The sequence below is a fragment of the Struthio camelus genome, chromosome 2 (assembly GCF_040807025.1).
Source record: "Struthio camelus isolate bStrCam1 chromosome 2, bStrCam1.hap1, whole genome shotgun sequence".
NCBI classification, from domain to species: Eukaryota; Metazoa; Chordata; class Aves; order Struthioniformes; family Struthionidae; genus Struthio; species Struthio camelus.
Window position 1 is genome coordinate 84,218,481 of NC_090943.1, and position 20,444 is coordinate 84,238,924.

The following is a 20,444-nucleotide window of genomic DNA, read 5'->3' on the forward strand; positions in this document are numbered from 1 at the left end:
AATGATCTGAGTGCCCAGGATTGAATTCTGCTCTAAAGTCACTGTAAGTCTGAATTTACGGTGGCCTTCCAGTGCTGGAAATCAGAAGTGAGTTCACTCAGACTGTGAGCTATAATGACCCTCTACATCTGTTACATCGGTATCTGTTTCGTATAAATTAAGACTCACTTATACCTTAAGGCTTCCTTTTTGTGTTTTTTTAAGGTGTTTTGATTCATGTGAAAGCAAGTAATAACCCTTATGGCTTATAGCCTGATCCTTTTGTTTACCTCTGCATTGAGAATAATAGGTAAAACTCCGGTGTGAGTAACTATAAAGTGGTAGAAAGAGTAAAGAAATGCCTCTGAGCATCTGATGCTTCTGGGCCTTGGGCAGAAGCCAGACATCTTATGGGATATTGTGATCCTGGCCCTGCAAGGGAGCTACAGAAAGCGCACTAAATTCTTGCTTAATGTTGTCTTTTGATTCAAATATTAAAAATAGTGAGTAGATTGTAATGATAAAACTATTATATTGGACTGGGTTCCTTGGGAAACTTGGGTTCCTACTTTCAAGTGCTTCTTAATGCTCATTTAATGCCAGCTGGAGGGAGCTGGGGGGATTTCCATCAGTTTTAATCATGGGGACTAAAATCTTAATTCCTAATACATATTTATAATCTCTTCAAAGGAGCTCTTATTTTTGTTATTAGAAGAGCCACTCATAGTTTTGCTTCAAAAGATAAAGGATATTTAGCTCAACGGTTTCATCTATAATTCCTGATTCCCATTGCAAAGTAGGTCATTGAGACTACAGATTATACTACTTGATAGAATTAGATCAGTAAAGCAGCCATCAAAACGTGTTACACGGAACAAATTGCTTCACTGGGGCTGGTTTAAGAAACCCTATATACTGTAAAAAAGGAACTTTTTTAGGAAGCATTTTTTATGAAATGTCATATCCTGTAGATAGCTGTTAAGCATAATTTATGCATATGTGTTGTTTTGACTTAGCGTACCTATGGGCTGGCTATGAAACTGGGCTTCAGTTTGTACAGTCTTTTGCAGTTACGTCAGCTGTGTCAGGCATTTGGCTGTAGGAAAACTGCAAAACTTGCTCGTGGGCAGGGGAGTTAGGACTGTTAGCCAAACGTAAGACAGTTTGTCAGGACAGTGAGGTAAGCGCGTTATTCTTGTGTAAAGCCGTTTTTTACGAGGCGAGCCCGCTTATTACATTAACTTTTCATACAGTAACTCACAAGCTCCTTCCGGCTTCCTGAACACTCGCTGAGAAGTGTTTTCTACCATGTCCTGAATCAACACTGTAAGAGGAAAGGACTACTGATAGGATTTGGGGGAAATCGACTGCAGATGAATTTCTTTTCTGATTTTGTCTGGAACTGGACACCAGCTGGGCATGTCCTAACCCAGCAGAGCCACAGCTGCAGATCTACAGCGTTCTGCTAGTTTATACAGCAGCCAGCAAAGCAGGGATATGCCGTGCATTGGGTACTTTAGCGAGTGCCAGAGTTAGCCCTGTCACCAGCAGCGCCGCAGCCACGTTCATAGGGACGCTCTGCGGAAGCTAGTTTTATCCTTCGGAGAAAGTTTTCTGCTTCTTGCAGAATTTCCCATGCATTTTCCCTCCTGTTTCCGCTAACGCAAGTATCAGCGTGTTGCACGGCTCCGTGCCTCGCGCTTCTGCTTTCCAAGCAAATGGCCCAGTGCTCGTTTCAGCGTTTGTCGCCTGGAGTATTAAGCGTCCTTGTTTCCTCCTTTTAAATTTTGAATAGAAATAGCATTTTAAAAAGTCAGTGCTAACCGTATGGGGTTTATCTTATTATGAATCTGCGATTTTGTGCACGGAGCATTAGAAACACCTGTAAAAGCTAGTGGTCTCTATTAACTTCAACCTTAGGTAACTGGATGTGTGTAATTGTAAGGTGGCGACATGAGAGACTGCAGTAATGGCACAGATCCCACTACATTACATTTGGACAGCTTTTATACAAATGAATGGCATTATAGAGACTGACTTTCTAATATAAATGTGAATGGCTCCGGAGTCAGTCTGTCCTTCAGCACAAATGGTCAGTAAAAATACTGTTTATAGCAAACCAGGGTTCCCTCTGTTATAGGGAACTAACCCCTGTTTTTTAATGGTTCTACCTCCATTAAACAAACTCATCCTGGACTCAAGAATTTAAGCTTGTAAAAGGTGTGATGTAACTTATATTCAGATAACAAGAAGTATATGGCTAAGTGTAGCATCCCTGGTACCCGTACTAGAAATCGTCAAAGAGAACAGGCTAAAACTCTATTTGATGAGCAGCGTTTCAGAATGAAGTTGTGATCAGATGAAGCTCTCTGGCTTCCCACCTGAATTATGCTACGTGCATTATTATTATTATTATTATATATTATTATATTTAGGGATGTGAGGGGCTGTGATTGCAGGACTTCATGCTAGCCCTGCCGGGCAAGCGACATAGTTGCACTGCTGCCTTAAAAGCTGCCTTGAAAGTCCCTGCCTATGCCAATGGTTGGCCACACTGAGCTGTGGGCAGCTGTATCTCATGCAGCCATGAGTACCTGGCCTGGCAAGCTTTAAAGTTAGGCTGGATGCATCTGCATTGCGGATGGTCTCGTGCGAACGTGTGGCTGGTGAGGCAGAGGAACACCCCAGCTTGCTACCTAATGCAAGTGGGGTCGAAAATCCATGCATTAAAAAGGCTCTGGTGACTGTAACAGCCCCTGCTGCCTCTTGGAGGAAGAAAAGTGGCTGTCTGAGAACTTCTTGAGAAGAGGAAGAACCTGTATTAACCTTGAGCTGAAACTCCAGTGCTAATGATCTGTAATCATGACAGAAACGGCCCCTTGTGCTCTTTTGCAAGGACAAACCTTTCTTTCTAAATCTCAACAAAGTGAGCTTCTGATATGGGTCAAATGGAAATCATGTTTTATTAAAAATCTGCTAAAGACAACTTGATTTTTAATTTCAATGGGAGAGGCTCCCCTGTGACCCTTGAAAGCATGCCAGTGGACTCGTCCAGCACATGCCTCAGTAAACAACAAATGATTCACTGAGGTGCTCTAACGAGGATTGATGTGTCCACCCAATTAGAGGGACATAAAGAGCGCTCCCTTCAAATTCTGGGTTCATTTGGGTTGCTCGGCTGTTTCCACAGTCTAGCAGTGAAGCATTGCTGCAGGGGTATTGCTGGCCTCAACAACTGGCCTGTGTGCATTGTCGTACGTAACAAGGGCAGATTTTGTACAAATGTTTCTCCTATGAAGTACTCAAACAGTGAAATTAAAAAAAATCTGAATAGTGAAGTTAAATCAGTCATTAGTGCCAGCTTAAGCCAAGAACAAGACCTCCAAACTTAGCACTGCTACAAGCGTGATTGAGAAGACTCTTGAAACGCTTGTCTTAAGGAGCTTATAATTTCTCCATGTTACTTGAGTTTGATTTTCTCATGCCTAAAATATGTGCAGTGTTGGGAGGTGAGAAGGTGTAATGCTTCTGGTATAGTGGGATTAATGCAACCGATCAGATGCAGCAACGCATGGAAAATTCATTATTTTGAGACTTTTTCCTCTTTTACTTGGAACACCGTTTCAAGTTTCCATTTTAGGCCTACATGTAATTTGCAGTGCTTCAGAAAGAATTTCCTCATGTCATATTGAAAGAAAATGAAAAATAAGACCATTTTCTCACTATACAAAATATTTCTACTCCCAGACAAACTGTCCAGTTGTTTGCATAGAACAACGCATGAAGTAGCCAAAGAGGGGCATCGTGCAGATTGCCAATGTAACAAAGATCGGATTACGTTTTGTTTTTCAGCTAGGTGCTGCCTAAACAATAGTGGAGCACTTCAGACTTTAGAGCATATCTTGCAGGTACTATTTAAGGATACACTGTGACAAAGTGTGGCAATGTGAAATTTCTTGACCATGTTTCTGGGAAAACTGTATTATGTTCTTATAGGGAACTACTAAGAAAGTAAGACACTGGCACCTGCAATTTTATTTCCTAGACAACAAACGAAACCCTGCCTTCGGAAACAAACTGCTAGGCCAAGCAACAAGTCATTACAAGACAGCAGATCGAGATATTCAGCTTAACTCTTAGAGAGGATGCTTTAACTCTTCCTGCTTCTCTTCATCCCTGGAGTTTGATGCAAATCTTAAAAGGGAATTGTCGCCTAAATGTTGTCAGCAGCTTTTGAATTCAGCTACAAGTATATGCCTGGGCTATATGATATTTTGATGCCTGAGTTCATTACGTGTGATGGCCCTTACGAGGAAGGGCTAGTAGTGCACTATAACAACAGCATTACTGTGTAAGGGAAGACTCTGCTCTGTTCTGCCGATTTTATAAAAAATGACCATGTAGTGTTGCACTTCTGAGTAGCTTAAGAAATTAAGTTAAATGCCTAAATTAAGAACCTTGATGCAAGCCATTGGAGGAGAAAGCTAAGCTCTTCACGGCTCTAAATTATCCGCTGAAGATAGTTAGTAGACGATACCTGGATGCCCAGGCGAGATGCCCACAGTTATCCCACCTCAGACTCCCCAGAGATTTAAACAGACTCCCCAGAGATTTAAACCTGAGGACTCCTTCAAAGCAAAGATTCAAAGTGTGAGCTACAATCAGATTCTGTGAGGTGCTGCCTTTCCTCTTTGTATAACTGCAATCCTAATATATCATGTGCTCAATGAAGCAATACATGATGTTGCAAAAAGCTGCCGATACCGAAGATTGATTTAAGCCACGTTAACTGGAGCTAGTAACTTTAAACTCTGATCTATGCCATCTCCTAAGCCAGAGAGCCTTCTTTACTTGCCTTTAGCCAACTCTTGATTTTTCATCCCCAATGTGGGTTTATTTTATTAATAGATCCCCTGTGCTGGGCATGATGTGAGCTCTTACTTCCACTGTTTATGCAACTGAGTCACTGACCCGCTGTGGAAATTCAGTAGCACGCAGCTGCGATGCAGAATATATGTGTCTTATGTCGTTGGCCTCTGTGTCCATAAACTTGCAGGCTGCTGCCTGACCATGACCGTGCTTGCCAAATTGGCCTGCTTGCCAAGTCCTTGAGAACATAAAAGAATCAATGTGTTTTCTTAAAATTGAGCCTTTTTTTGTGAGATTTTCCCATTAGGGGGAAAAAAAAAGCAAGAATATTCTGGAATGACTTCAAACCGTAGCCCACTACAGTAGTGACTGGAATCTCCATGTTAATAGAGTTAGATACGTACTCAAGCGGATGGAAAAATAGATGAACCATGTGCCTGAATTTAATCCATTGCTCTCTGCTAGTGTGGGTTATTTTTTGCACTGTGGGGGACTGTGTCACCTCTGCTCCCCTTGGGCAGTTGTTCTGGGACTGGACCAGCGTAATGGGCAATTCTTTACCAGCTGTGGTAGCAGAATCCACAGATAAGGGGAAGGGAAAAACAGATGCGACAGGTTTGGTAGAAGTTGGTGCAGGACTCCTTGAATCCAGCTGCCCCTGAGCCCTCACGAATCCTGATGCAGCCTTCTGCAGCCCTTCGGGAGGCAGCACGTGGGCGCAAGCACTCACCTTGCTCATTATGGAGACTGGGGCAAAGATTCAGGTCTGGCTGTATGAATTAGGGGATTGCCTGGTTGCCTTGAACGACCTTCCTCCCCTTTTCTCTTCCTCCCTCCGCCCCTAAACCAAAAGCAGATAGCGAAGATGCTTCCCTGGCTCTCAGCCCAGCACATATTCTGCTCCGGTCACCGTAGGGTCCTGTTTGCCCTGTCCGGCACTGCACGTCCATGTTCCCACACTGGGGATGTCTCTACCATTAGGCAGGCACTCCTGGTAGTGCAGTTTCCTCCTTCCTCCCGTAATTCCTTAACATGTCTATCTTTGCCTTTCAGGGTTTTTCCTCAAAGTTAATTCCCACCCTTGTTCTCCCTTTGGGGTCCTGTGGCGCCTGCTTCCTGCTAGCGCTTGTCCCCTGCCCCGTGGGCTCCCCTTGCGCTCGGCTCTGCTCGTCCTGCCTCCCACTCTGGGCTCCCTGCTCACGGGGTGCAGTGCTGGCGAGCCCCTGCCTGGCGCTCGCTCACGGGAAAGGTGACTGCCCTGCCGCGCTTGCCAAAGCCTTGCGCCGGGGGACAGCGTAGTTTGTTCTGGCTCCAGGTCTGCCAGCTGGCAAGGATTCCTTTATGTACCTGTGGTATCTCCAAAAATACTGCTCTTTCCCAACTTCGTGTTTATCTTGAATTGCTCGCTCATATGGTCTGAATTTTATGGCATTAGTTTTTCCACTGGAGGGTATGGAAATGAATGGAACGCCGTAGGGACGTACCAAACACCTGAACAAGTGGAGGGCAGCCTTGAGCAAGTGGCTGCTTTTTGTTCATTGGCCACTAGACACTTCTTCAGCAGCACTTAGTTGAAATTCTCTTACGGGTTAAGAAATTCTGTGAGAAAAGCCCCTTTCCCTCCCACAGACAGTTATGTATTTTGCAAATGAATACCTCAAAGCAGAAGTTTCATCCTCTGGATTAGCTGTTCTGCTAGAGCAAATCATTCATTTTATCTGCAAGTATCTTCATTTAAATACTTAGAAAATTTCTTATGGGCTTCATATGTTGGAAGTAGTGAATAATTTGAATATGTAAAATAAAAAGAACTTTACATAATAAAGTTTCACAGGCTTGTGGGGAGACCTGAATTTGCTCAGTCCTGTTCTGCTGCATGAACCTCCTGAGTTTTTGCATTGCAAATACAGATGAAAATATAGGAAATGTATTGGACTAGTCATCTCTTGGCATAACAGATCTCTTCAGATCTGTTACGAACCTTTCCTACTCTCATTTCTTAGGACATACGTTACTGCTCTTCAACTGGATATTTTCAGCTACAACTTTTGCTTTTTGCCTTTCAGGATACACCCTTAGAAATTAATGACTTTACCCTCATCAGGAACTCCTAATCCTTTTCCTTTCCATTCCGTGACCATCTCACTGCTGCCCCTGTCAAGTATTAATGAGTTTTCCTGCAGTCACTTTAGACCACTCACTGTAAACAGTGGATCTCTTCTCTTTGGATCCAGCTGACTCTTTAAGGACTTTGTATCCTATCAGTGCATGCAAGCTGAAGAAATAAAAAATATGGAGCTGTCTGAGCAAAGTTCTGTTTGGACAAGATGGCCTGACTGACTCCTTTGAAATAATACTGATTGACTATTGTCCATATCGCTGTTTTACGTTTTTATTTCATTTTTTTAATTGAACAGGGAATAAGCTGAATCACTGAAAATTTCAACCGTCTTTTAAACTACATCCAGTCTACTGAGATAAGTAGTGTTGGCCTGATCTTCCATGCTGAATCTTGCATTTGCAGATTTCTCTTGCTGAGTGCTAGTTTTACTGACTGGGTGCAGGCCACCTACTGTTTATACCTCAATCTTCATTATACATATGTAAGCTTCTTTTTTGACACAATAATCAGAGCATGATGAAGGTTTGCTTGAGCAGCCCTGAAATATTCATCAAATCGTGTTGTGGTGCTGAGGTCCTTGCAAGCAAAACATCCTCTCTCTGCTAGTGCAGGTGGCCTAGAAGATACTGCATTTCTTATAACAAATGTAGGATGGAAGCTGTAAAGTTGGCTCTATCTATGAAGTATTTCACTCTGCCCTGGGTGGTCATGCTATTAGAAATACTTTTGCTCTCTTTGAGATTGTTGCATTGAGTCTGTGTTGCTGAAATGAGAGTCCCATGTGCTACTGAGAGAAGGCGCTGTTTATGCTGCTCACACCAGAATGCACCATTCAGATTGGTAGGCAGCCTTGTTAAGTTATCACAGGGATGAGAGAGTAAAATTTAAGCAGCAAATTTAATGAAGAGTGTAGGAATTCTAATCTTGGATCTGGCATATTTATTATGTGCAGTGGAGGAAAAAGCGTAACTGTTTTTAACAGTAAAATGGCACCTCTGCCACAGAGTGGCATTTTGTACTTACTCCTCTTGAATTTAGGGAATTTCTTTTTTAAAATAAATTTTAAATTTCACAAAACCAGAATCTTGGCAGTGTTTTGAGGATACTCATAGTTTATGGTTTGTTCACTGTTATTCGTCTTATTAGACTTACTAGTTCTTAGATTGCCTTCTTGGTGCTGGAAACCAATTCACCAGGTTGATTTCCATCTCTAGAAAGATGGAAATCTTCTTCTCAGGAAGAAATAACAATGGCACTCCTTTCTCTTAGCATGCCTGGGACTATCCCACATCCAATTATTTTCTGGCTTTGTACTTTTACAGAGTTTGTCAATCATATTGAAATAGCTGTATTTACTCAGCGTTCCTGTCTTTATCTTCTTGCAGTGGCAGGCATGCAGGAACAGAGCTGATGTTTCTCTGGAGCCTCAGCTTGCTCTCTGTTATATGGGGACTCATCGTTTCAAAGTCTTTCTGTCAATAGAAAAAGCTAAAACCAGAGGAGGAAGGGAGAACTTACAGTAGTTAGTTATAAGCTTTACAGAACACACACAGCTTGAAGAAAAGGCACTGCTGGTCACCCAGTTCATGCCTTCTTGCAGAATATGATGTGAAAATTGATGTGCGAGCCAGTTTCTGGGTAGTCCTGGAAGCTACAGACTGCATGCCCACTGAGTTTCCTTTCTCCTTTGCTCGGGCTTGTACGAAACATGCTTAAGACTATCCTGGAATGCAGGTAGAATTTCATAAGTATAAAGATAAAAATGTGATTGTCTCATACCCTTTTTAAGATTGGCCTTAGCTGTTGGGCTAAATATTTCGGTACAGCCTTTAGGAAGTCGTTCCTGCTTCTAGTTAAAGTTCTACTGGTGCACGTGTGCATGCGTGCGTGCATGTGTGTGTGCACATGTGTATGTAAAGCTTATATAAAGCAGCTTATCTTGCTTTTTTCCTATTGATTCATGGAAAGTCCACAATGATCCCACACTTGTGGACACTGAGGACTCTGGAAATGCCACCGGAGAGATATGCTTAGATGTTTAAATGACTTCTACTGCAGTACTTCAAAGGCAGCATGACCAAGGTTAATGATTACCTGATGACCTCCCAGAGGCTTGCTCTGTTCGACTGCCAAGTTTTTAGATCAAAATTAGGGGATTTCTAAATTTGCTTTAAATATTAGAACATGCACCAACCCATTTAGGTAACCTCAGAGATGATTTCAATCTGCAGGGGAGAAATGTCCCAGATTACAAAAACACAGCTTTTCAGTGTGTTTTTCTTCCTCTCACCGCATTGCGTGAAGCCTATCGACTCTGCTTTCCTTCCACGTTTCAGCTCGCTTGTATTTATATGCAGCTGTGCGTTTGAAAACTTGCAAAGTTGCAGTAGTTTCACTTCCTGTTCAACGTTGCTCATCCTGGGCTGGCGCGTGGTCGGCGTGCGTGCTGTGTGCCGGCGCTCGCTTGGGCGACTTGCCTCTTTCTGAAGCTGTGCCCTGGGGAGCGAGCAGGGCCGTGTAATGCCAGGGGAGGGGGGGGAAAGCAAAAAAGCCTCATCTCTAAAATACACATATCGCATAATATTTGTGGTCATCTCCTCTGAAAAACGTGAGATCTGGACTGGGTTTGTATTCTTTTTTCACTTAAAAAAAAAAGTTGACTAGTGACACTTGCTGAAGGAGGAATTTTTGTATACCTGTGCCATACCTTTTCTGGACAGGAAAAAAAGAAACTCCTTTTCTATTGACATTAACTGACAGCCTCTGCAAAGCCAAGAAATTCTGAACTGGCAGAAAGGCAGCGTTTGGAAAAACACTTCTCTCCGGTATTTACTTGAGCCTCTCTTCTGTCCACATAAACTAAAATTAGCAATGTCACTCTAAATGTTGGGCAGTTGAGGCACGCATGGATTTATAAGCTTGCAGAAATGTTTTGTTATTAAAACTTGAAATATTTAAACTGAGAGTCTGCTGCCCTTTGGACTGTTGTGGGAATATTTCTGAGCACCAAGATTGGGTTTTTCTAATCGAGAATATTCTATTGTTGATTTTTTAACATACAAAAGTGCTGCATTGCTTTTTTAATCAATGGGTTATGGGTTAATTTACACTCTATCAAGGCTAAAGTGTTGCTTAGTCATTTTATAGTTACAGGGAAGGTGGACCACTTGAGTGTAGCAGTAGAGCTTTGAAAAAGAGCAGTTTTTTTACGGCTTCAAAGCAAAGTTAAGCAGGTCTCAAGGTGCTGGTTCTTGTTGGTCTCTTCACATTGCAATTCTGCAGGCATCAGGCGTATTCCTGTGTAGGGCACTCAGGAAATTAAGTGTTGTGCTAACTGTTCATCTTAAGGCCCAGCATAAATCCTCCTCAGCGCGACTCCTATTGTTTTTGGCGAGAGCTGAATTGGGGCATTAAATCAGAAATCATTATGGTAGGTTAAACTTTAAACTCTCTTCTGTTTAGCTTGTATATACATATCACAAAACATGCCCTTGGCTTGCCAGACATTATCCAGTTGGCAATCGCATGGCAAACAACATGCTGAAGATTAAGAGACTCTGTGCTGGAGACAAAATTTCTATGCTTGATACAATATTTCAGCGTTATCTTTCCATTTTAGTTATGTAGGGAATTAGCACTGCTAAGGAGAGGCAAATGAATTGCCACCAAAATTTGCAGATTTTCTGAGTAAAAGTATAACTTCCAAATAGTAGCAGAGAGGAAATGTTCGTCCAAGGAGATAAGAAACAACCAAATGTAGCTGATGGAGGGACTGACTTATAAATGAATGGGTTTTGGACTTGAAAATGGTGTCACCTGGCAGAGCTGCAGACTGTGAAAAATTACTCATCAAGTAATGCAGTGCCAGCTCTCTTTTTAACAAAATAGGATTGGTCTCCAGTTGGTGTGGACAGGGAAATCATGGAAAGTAGCAGTTTGTTTGCGCCAGGGGAGCAAACTATAGTTCCAGTTGCTTGCAGGGGATCTATTTCTTTCAGTATTTTTAGAATAATTTTAATTTATTCAAAGAACAAGCTAACCCTAAATTTTTCCTCTTTTAGAAATTTAGGAGAAGGCATCAGAAGGAATAAGTAATATCTTAGGAATTTTACAGTGAACATGGACTTTGGCTCTCGGTTGCTGTAGCTACATCATACATCTCAACATACAGTAGCTATGGGAACAGCACTACTGGCCACTGCAAAAACAATGCAGACATTGCGTTCCTGATTTGTCATTTGTCAGAGTCCTTTTCTCCGAAGACTTAACGTCATTTCCGTTCTGGGCTTGGCTCTTTTCAGCCTAAAGTGATGACCACGGCATCTACCTCCTACTGAGTCCATCTCAAGGCAAACAAGTCCCTTTTCTTTGCATTCTCCAATCTTTACATCAAATTCTACTTTGTTGGCATAGCTTGGTGCATGACAGTTTTCTTGGGTTTTCTTCCTCCTTGACTGAGGAATCACACTGAGTAAAATATAGCTGTAGAAAACATGAAACCAAGTGGAAATGGAATAACTTCTCTAGCATGAGAAACAGCGTCACTGCTTAAGACCCACCTGCAGCTGGGCAGCTTAGCTACGGGATCCCATGGGGGAGGCCTGTGCAAATGCTTCGTTTAACCCAGATCTCACATAATATGGGGGTGGGGGGGGGTGGAAGAGCAATTTAAATAGCTTGATAGAATAGCTCATTAAAATAAATGGTAACAATAAATTTTCTTGTGCTTCAGAAAACGTAGTGGTCAACAGCAGCAAATGAGGGACGTTAAGCAGTTGATCCAAAAAGAAGTTTCATAAGCAGAGGGTGCTCATACTTAGTGGAACATACATATGTGTGTGTGGAGATATACATATCTCCACACACACTAACACACACACTCACTCACTCAAATTAATTAATTTAAATGTAGCTACCCATGAAAGTTCTCTTTTTCTGCATGGCATCCTGACATATGCTACAAAATTCCTGTCCTTGCCTTGCTGAAAGACTGTGGAAATTAGGTCTATGTGTATTAGGCTACTTTATCTGAGCACTGGTGGCCTTGGGGAGGAACTGAAGTACCGTAAATATTGCTCTTTCAGAAAGCTACAGGAAAAGAAAGTAAGAAAGATACTAATGTAGATATTGCTGTTCACAGCATGACTCTGTCAAACCTTGTCATAACAAATTACAAGCAATTTAGCAAAGAGGACTGGTATAGTCATGAAAAAAATAGCCATACTCTCCCAGTTTCTGAAAGCAGAATGTAGTTGAGTTTGATTCTCAAGAATTTGATCCAGGCTTGCAATTTCTGGCTTCAAATCAAACCAGTAACAGAAATATCCTTCTTCCTAGGAGATGAATTAAAATAAATCACCCATGAAGCCTGATTCTGTTTCTTGCTTCCATCTATTCAACTGCAAGTAAGATTTCTTATTAAAAATCACCATGGATACATGATCCTTATAATCCTATGAGCCTTTTCCTGATTGTCTACATAGCAACAGCAAGTTAACTAATGCTGTGCCCAAAATTGGAGAAGTTTTTATGTGGGTAAAAATGAGATTAATATCTTCAAAGCCTCAGGTGAGAAAGGGAAAAAGCAAATCCTTACTGCTTGTTTATGAGACCTCAAGTTCTCTGCCAGAGAGTGAATTACAAACTGGCATTCAGGGGAAGAAGAGATTTGGATTGGTGCCATCGTTTTTTATACTATGGAGTTGGGAGAGGTCTTGCCTGGCAGCTAGAAAACTGCTGCACAGTTTTGCCCCTATCCACTCCTTCCTCCTCCCCCCAAAGTAGTGTGTTGAACAGAGATGGCTGTAGTGCTTCAAATCAAATTTAATTGCACTGTTTTTTGCGGTAACGTGTGTGTTTTTTCAGAGTTTTCCATCTAGATAGACATCTTGTCCAGGGTACTCTACTGTACTTGGAAGAGGGAAGGCTGCCTTGCACATGGTGTACGCATTAGCTAAAGGACAGATTGGGCTGTAGGAGACCCAGCGTTCAAAGTATGTGTCGAGATGGAGCTTTTTTTATTCTGGGTCACGCTGAATTAGGCAGAGCAGGAACTTGAAACTAAATCTCGTGTATCACAGGCAACTGCCCCAGTTGTTGAGCACGTAAGGAGTTTTTGCCTTCTCCAGCCCCTCAGAGGGCACTCAAGAAAGGAGTTGCTGCTCTTCTCCCACAGCCCTAAATTGAAGAAGCTCACATTTCAGTCAAACACAGGCATTATGATCCAATTTTATCATGGTAAATACACTCAATAGTCTCTTGCCTTCATTCCAACGGGGGAGAAAACTAAATTGTGTTATGTGCTCTGTGCTGCGTGGAATTTTGCAAAAGAAGAGAAATAAAACATGGTGCAGGAACTTGCTTAGGCATCTTTGGAAACAGTAGAGCAGCAGGTCAACAGAAATTACTTTGACGCAGAACTCTTTCACAAAAGGCTATTGATTCTCCATCAAAAGCCTTTATTCAACAACCAGTAGGATTGCTATGGAGCAGCTGGTTATTACTCGTAAATGGGTCAAATCAGTGCTCTGATTTGTATCCGCTGAGAACTGGCCTGGCATGTGCCTGCTATGAAAATATGGAGGTATATTTTTTGATATCATACCCTCTTGTATATAAGCATGAATTCAAGTTTCTTAAACCTGCTGACATACAGTACTTTGGGTGACTCAGTCACTGCTGAGGGCATCTCCCAGGCTTTCTGCAGGCTGGTTGCTGGGCATGTAGTGATGAGAAAGGAAGGACAAGGTTCGAGGATATTGATTTAAGTAACTGGGGCAGAATTTTGTACACCAACATACCATCTCATTACCTTTCACTGGTATGAGCTTTCAGTAAAAGCACAAAGATTTATATTGTATGTGCCCTTTCTGGGTTTCTCCTTAGTAGCACAAATGCAATATCATTCTGAGCTTCTCTTGAAAGAAGTTGCATTAAAAATGACTTCTGTGACTGTTTAACATACTGCAGCAAATGCTGCGTAGATCTGTAAATCAAGACATTTGTTCTTCATTTTTAGCAATGCCCTTTCCCTGAACTCTGTTAATGAGACTGAGTTGTAATATGTTTGTATGTTTTCCAGCTGAACTGAGTGCACGATTCTTGGACTCTAACTCTTACTACATTCCCATTTTAAAGTGTTAAAGCTATACTCTGAGGCAGCCATATTTCATATAATATCACTCTAATGTCGTAAGCGGCGTAATGGACAGGAAAATGCCTAAGACTAGGAGAATTTTGGGATGTCTTTGTTGCTGAAGTCCTTGACAGCTGGGTTTCATAAAAGTGCAGGTGCATTTGCAATGAAGAAGGAGGGTAATTTATGAAAGGATATGTATGAACCAAATTGGGGCATACAGCGGAATGTGACAGTGAAGAATGAGAGATTGTGCCTTTTGTTATGCCTCTTTGTCCAGTGTCGTGTCCCATGAGAAACGTGCCCAGAAATCAGTTCTGGCCTAGAAATACAGTTTATGCAGTTATAGCTATATAAATGACTCTAACAATAGTAATAGAGACATAGGTTATTGCTGTAATTTCAGATATTGCTTAAAACAGACTAAAAGGAATAAATCCAATTTTTCCTGCTGGTGAATAACTGAACTTGTCATATTTTCTAACTGCTCTGAATTAAACTCAAGGTGAGAAGTTTTCTATGACCATTTAACAGTTTTTCTGCACCTTTTCCACTGAATGTAGTGGCAAATACAGATTGCTCAGATTCCTTGGTCTACTATGCATCTTGACCTGATGATACTGAATAGTTACTTACCAAGAATGAGTTAACTATACTGCCTTTTCTATACACTTTCCTATTAAATTTCTCCTGGAGTCTTGCTGGCTCTAGTCGCATGCATTCAAACTGTGCCGCTGCCTCAGTGACGCGTGACACGTTTCGTGAGTCAGGCTTGTGGCCAGACTAATGCAGAGCCCCAGTACCCTCCTTGGAATTGCTACTGCCAGTCTGAAAGCGAAGTATTGCTTTTGTTGATGGCCGTTTTGCTGTTTTGTTTTTTTGCTAATGCCATGCATTTCTCGTCTAGGTCAGTAGAACATCTGAGACCTTCACACAGCCTCGACCATAATGAGACATTGTCCAATGTAGAGCTGTGGGTGGGGAGGACTTCCTATGTGCAGGGGCTCCATGAGAAAGAGGTGATGGCTGTACTTGTGGCAGCCTATTCTTACTCCTTTTGAACACGAAGAAGGGTAAATTTCCTGTATTATCTTTTTATCTAGTTTTCTGTCCTCTCTCCTGCCCCTCTCCTCACCTCCTCAAAGTATAGAAGTAAATATCCTTGGTGCGTTTTCACCTGAAAACGTCTTCCCTGCAGTCTTTTCTTTTATGCCTGTGCAAAGGAAGCAGGGAGAGGATATTAACTGGTGCCAGGCGAAGGAGGACTGGGCACTTTACACGCTGAACGTGGAGCTGAGGGGCCATATCATAACAGCTAAGCAGCCATAAGGACCATACTGACCCTGTATATAAATCAGTTTGGTGTCTTGACTGGAGCAGAGGATGCTTTGCCTTCTCTGTGTGCAGGTCTGCACTCCCCTGCACACTAATTTACTGGATATTCCCTAAGTGAGGAACATGGTAAAAAAACAGAGGAAAGAAAGTGGGAGGGAGGCAATCGGTCATGTTCCTGTATCTGTCGTAACGGCAGATAAGGGACATCGTTTTTGCAGGCATGCTCTGAAGGGAAATCCTTTGCTGCCAAACTCTACTGGACGTAAGAGCAGTTTCCCTTTTCGACATTTACACAGATTGACCTCAAAAGTTGGCAGTGGCATCCTGAAATGATTGCTGATATCTGGGGCTATGGAGATGCCTACCATTCTGCCAGATACTTATGCAAAACTTGAATAACCCAAAAGGCATAAGGACCAATTTAGTAACCTTTTCCGGTTGTACCTTTTCCTAATTTGGTGTTAGACCGTGCTCAGCATGGACAATTGCAGTGAGTAACTTCATTCTGTGAATTACATTAATTCCTCACACTTCAAAAACTCCTGCTCTGGACAGAGGTCTTTGGTTAAATCTGTGGTTTTAACTTTCCTCAGTACCTTCGACAAATTCTACATATGAGCTTTTCTCAGCAGATATATTTGTAATGTCCAAATCTGTTCTCTCATGCCTTAATATTTCGGGGTTCTATAACATTTCTGGAGAATAGAGTTAAAGTGTCGCTTGAAAGAAAAAAGAAGAATAAATGGTCCTTGAATGAAATCTTATGAAAAATCCTAAATACAGGCACAAATATGATATTCTGACAATATTTTGACATGTTTTTTCTAATTCACATGCGTCTGAGATGCAAAATCCAACAGTTTTGTAGGCAAAAAAATGGTGAGATAGCTTGCAATTTTGTCTTCTTGTGTTTAAAGTACAGCTGAACCTTTATATCTTGGAAGGGATGAGGTAGATAGGAATAATAAATCCCATGAGCCTATTGTGCCAAATTTATGCTAGTACCTGATTAGAGAGCGACTCTTATTAGTGCTATAGAAACCTCCCAGGAGTATCATGCTCCAAGAACAAAAGTACAGCTTGGCGGTATCCATACAATTACTGTGGGCAAATGGCTTCATCTACATATTGACGTTTCAGTACAGGGAGATGTTTTAGGCTGTGACTGGTTGTTTGGCCCACAATGCCATAAACATGCATAGAGATCCCCGTTGCTGATTGTCTCCCAGATCAGCAAGGGAGCATGGCGCTTTCAGAGCTGCGAGGCCACTCATCATCTCAAGTGGGACGTAACCGGAAAATGACAGCTCTGCGATGCGTTCCTGTTGCTTCTGAACACCCGTCAGCTGCGAGTGGGCACAGATCGACAGGGTCAATAACATCCCCAAGCCTGAACGGGAATGCCAGCAACTAACTGAGAATGCAGACTGACATTTACTCTATTTTAAAATTGGTAGTTTCAGATCTGGAGTGACACATATTGGCAGGCCAGGTTGAGAAAGCTTGCTGCACCTTTCCAATACCAAATTTATTCCTAAGAATAAGGGAGAACACTCTTTTCTCGGGTCTCATTACCTCTTTACACACTCTAAACTCTGTTTCCAGCTAAATTTAACTGCAGTCACAGCCTTATGTCTCTCTTTTTAGTACAAAAAAGTCACTGAGCCCAAAGCTGCTCTGCCATTGCTCCCTCATCCTGTCTATTAAAAGATCTATCAGCTTCTTGGTAATGTCACATGCAGAAGACAGGGCTTTACATTTTTTTAAGCATTAGTTTAAGGTAGAGTTACGGAGTGCTAGTAGAAAGTCAGGCCTTTAATTTTATCCTCCTGTAGTCAAATATTTAATTAATTGTTACATTTTTTTTAAATTGAGTATTAATGCTTTTGCTCCCCATGCTTAATCACATGCACCAAATCTTCCTCAGCCCCGTGGTACGTTCTGCTCCGCAGCGTTTTATGGAGGTGCCAGGCAAAGGCAGGCTGTAAATCCCTGTGGCTGTTGGCATGCCCCTGCAGTGGGGAAACGGTACTGTACTTTCAGAATCATAAGAGTATGTTGTCAGTAATCTTCTAAACAATGTTTTAAGGTCATTAAAGCAGTCTGAGGAGAGTGATGCTCAGTTTAGGAGAGGTGTTTGCTCTCACTCTGTGTGGGCAGATGGCCATGTGCTGCTGCAAAACTTTTCTGTGGCTATGAACTTGCAGATGTTGACATCCATCTGGGTATACCATTGATACTAGTATTGGCCAGCAATTGCTTGCTAGTATGAGCATATTTCTGGTAGCTGAGGATCATACTTACCTAACTGTAGGTATCATTGAGTTGGGCTGCAAATGCAATAGGTGATTTTTTATGAATGTGTTAAATGCAAGGTTCAACAAAGCCAACAGGCTTCAGGGCTTCTAGTTCAGTACTTTAGCTCTGACTCATAACTTCACTACTAGAACCGGCGAACAGTGTGTGAGTCTTTCTGTCTCTTCTGGCGTCTTTCTTATTTTACTGAAAGGACATTGCACCTGTAATACCAAGCCATTACTTCACTCCTAAACATATTTGCCTGAAAAAAAGATTTTGGTCGTCTTCTCAGTTTTATCCCCTGAACCTATCCTCCATGTATGGCCCGCAATGCAGTCTATGGGACTCTACATATTCCATGGGGTTACCTAATCCTATACTTTTTAATTTTCCAGATATCAGCATTTGGAGAAAATGCTAGAGGTGTGATCAAAGATCCCAGCTAAATTTCACTCTCCTAAATATAAAACTTCCTATTTTAATACTCATTTAAAAGTACAGAATTAAAGATTCTCATTCCAGATTATGATCTTTTTGTTTAGCATTTCTAAGCATTTCTGTGTGGCTCTTTGAGTTAACCTGCAAAATTGTTCTAAATGGTGGCAGCATTTTGTAAAGACTGAGTTTGTGCTTTGCACTGTTATCTCTATTGCTGGTAGAAAGGGCAAAAAGATCACACAGAAGAACTCTCAAAAGCTGAAAATATATAGCTCATGAAAATAAAAATGGGAACTTAGCAAGTGAGGAAACTCGAGTGAGGAAACTCCTCTCTCTGCAGCAACACTGAAATTGCACATTGATTTATATATGAATTACTTGATGTAGCAAATAATCTGGTGGCATTATTCTGAACAAATTTGAGAACGCCTTCTGTTTTAATCTAGCCTGATAGCATATTGTTATTTGTCAATCCCTAAAAATAGGGAGGCAATAAGAGAAAAGATGGACAAAAATATCTAGGCGAAACAGTTGAAAGGGCCTAACAGGCAGCCAATTTCAAATTCTCATGTTTTCATTGTGAATTATTTCTGTGCTATAAATAACACAAATAAAGTCAAATGACAGTTATAGTGCTCCAGCTGGAGAACCACTCAGAGCACCAGAAATATCAATTAAGTGCAAAGGAACAAAGGAATTTCTGTGAAAACGCTGCAGAAGCTCAGAGGATGGAGAACTAAGAGCACAGATCATCTTGCGGTGATGCACTCTAACTACCTGATCAAAATAACAGAACTTCCCTAGAGGCTTTTGAAAGATCTTTCTTATTGAAAAAGAAAAACTTGTTAAAATGAAGCATGCTAAGGAGACACGCTCATTCAAATCTGAAAATAGAGAACTCAACGTGTTTCTTACATTTTTTCGGAACATCAAGCTAACGCGTATGAGTGACTAAAATAATATGGCACTCATTTTCTTAATGAATGCATCAGATATTTTTCTCTCCTTGTAAGCATGCAGTGTTCCCAGCCGTAAGCATTAAAAATGAATGATCTCTTAAGAAACCAGGGAAATAAACCACGTTTTAAGAAACAAAAAAATGTCCTCCGGGTTTAGGACTCTTTCAGGACTTTCCCTGCTAAAATGAGGATTGGAAGTAAAAGCTTAGATTATTTTTGTAAAAATCCTAGAGTTGTTTCTTTAAAAAAATGCTAAACACTTTGAGGCTATGATAAAATTATGAACTGGCAGCTTATGTACGCAAGAGTTCATAGAAACCGAGTTCATATGAAACTGAGCGTCATATGGTTACGACCCCATCTGATTTAGTTACATTAACCTCACTTCTTTCTCAGGCAAGGATCTCTTAAGATTTGTTGATACACATGATGCTTTTCATGACTGGCCTTTGACAAATGTGATAATGAAAGTAGCTTTCTTTCAGTTTAAAAAAAGATACTACTCATAATTTTTTTACCTCTGAAACAGTTGTTTGAATTTTGACATGGAAATAGCATTTATTTTTGAAATTCATCCAGAAACCTTTTTTGCTATTAAGAGAAATTTATTTTCCAATCAGTGACTAGAAAAGCAGTTGTGAACCTGTTCAGAAGAACCTGAGGTGAGATTTTTCCAAAGGGGTTACACTTGTCCCCATGTTACCTGCGCGGAGGCAGAGTGACACTAGTGACGAAGGTGCCAGGAATTCCTTCCCCAGACGATTTTTTGGCTTGGATGCAGATAAACGATTCGACTCTCTCTATTACCAAGTGGCTTGTGATAACAGTCAGTGCAATCAGATGTGTATTGCCCTTTGTCTAGCCATATTAAAAATGAAAAATAAAAATTGCATCAAAAAGAGAGCAGTGTGCTTTGTATAAAAGAAGTCAAAGAGTACAATGTTAGAGGTTCCCACGGCCAGCCTGGGACTTTGGACCAGCCATGGGTTGAGCGAGGTCTTTTGGAGCTTCTTGCCCCCCCTCGGTGCTGCGAGGTACCAAGAACTGAGACCTCAGAGGCTGCTCTTCATGGCTGCGGCTATTTTCTGCCTGGCCAAATAGGAGCTGCTGGTCTTAGCTACTTGTCAAGGTTTCTAAAACTCTAGTATGCAGACTAGCTTGAGTAAACAGTGTGAAAATGCTGCTTAGATGTTGAGGTGAATTTACCTGAATTTGTCACCCTTCTAATTCCTGATTCCTACCACTCCTTGCAAGCGGCAACTTCTGTTTCCAGCTCTCCAGAGCACCATCTCCAGCCGCACAGCATTGC

At 41.5% G+C, this 20,444-nt stretch overlaps 1 protein-coding gene across 2 annotated transcripts in view; it reads left to right on the top strand.

The window, feature by feature from the left end:
* BASP1 (brain abundant membrane attached signal protein 1) overlaps positions 1 to 20,444 on the top strand; it is a 53,187-nt gene that overhangs the window by 16,426 nt on the left and 16,317 nt on the right. Inside the window, exon 1 of one of the 2 annotated variants that reach the window (XM_068931459.1) lies at positions 12,313 to 12,375. The exons of the other annotated variant lie outside the window; for it this stretch is intronic. The gene's annotated coding sequence lies outside the window, so the exon portion shown is untranslated. Of the gene's footprint in view, positions 1 to 12,312; positions 12,376 to 20,444 lie in introns of those variants that run through there. 2 annotated transcript variants of the gene reach the window in all.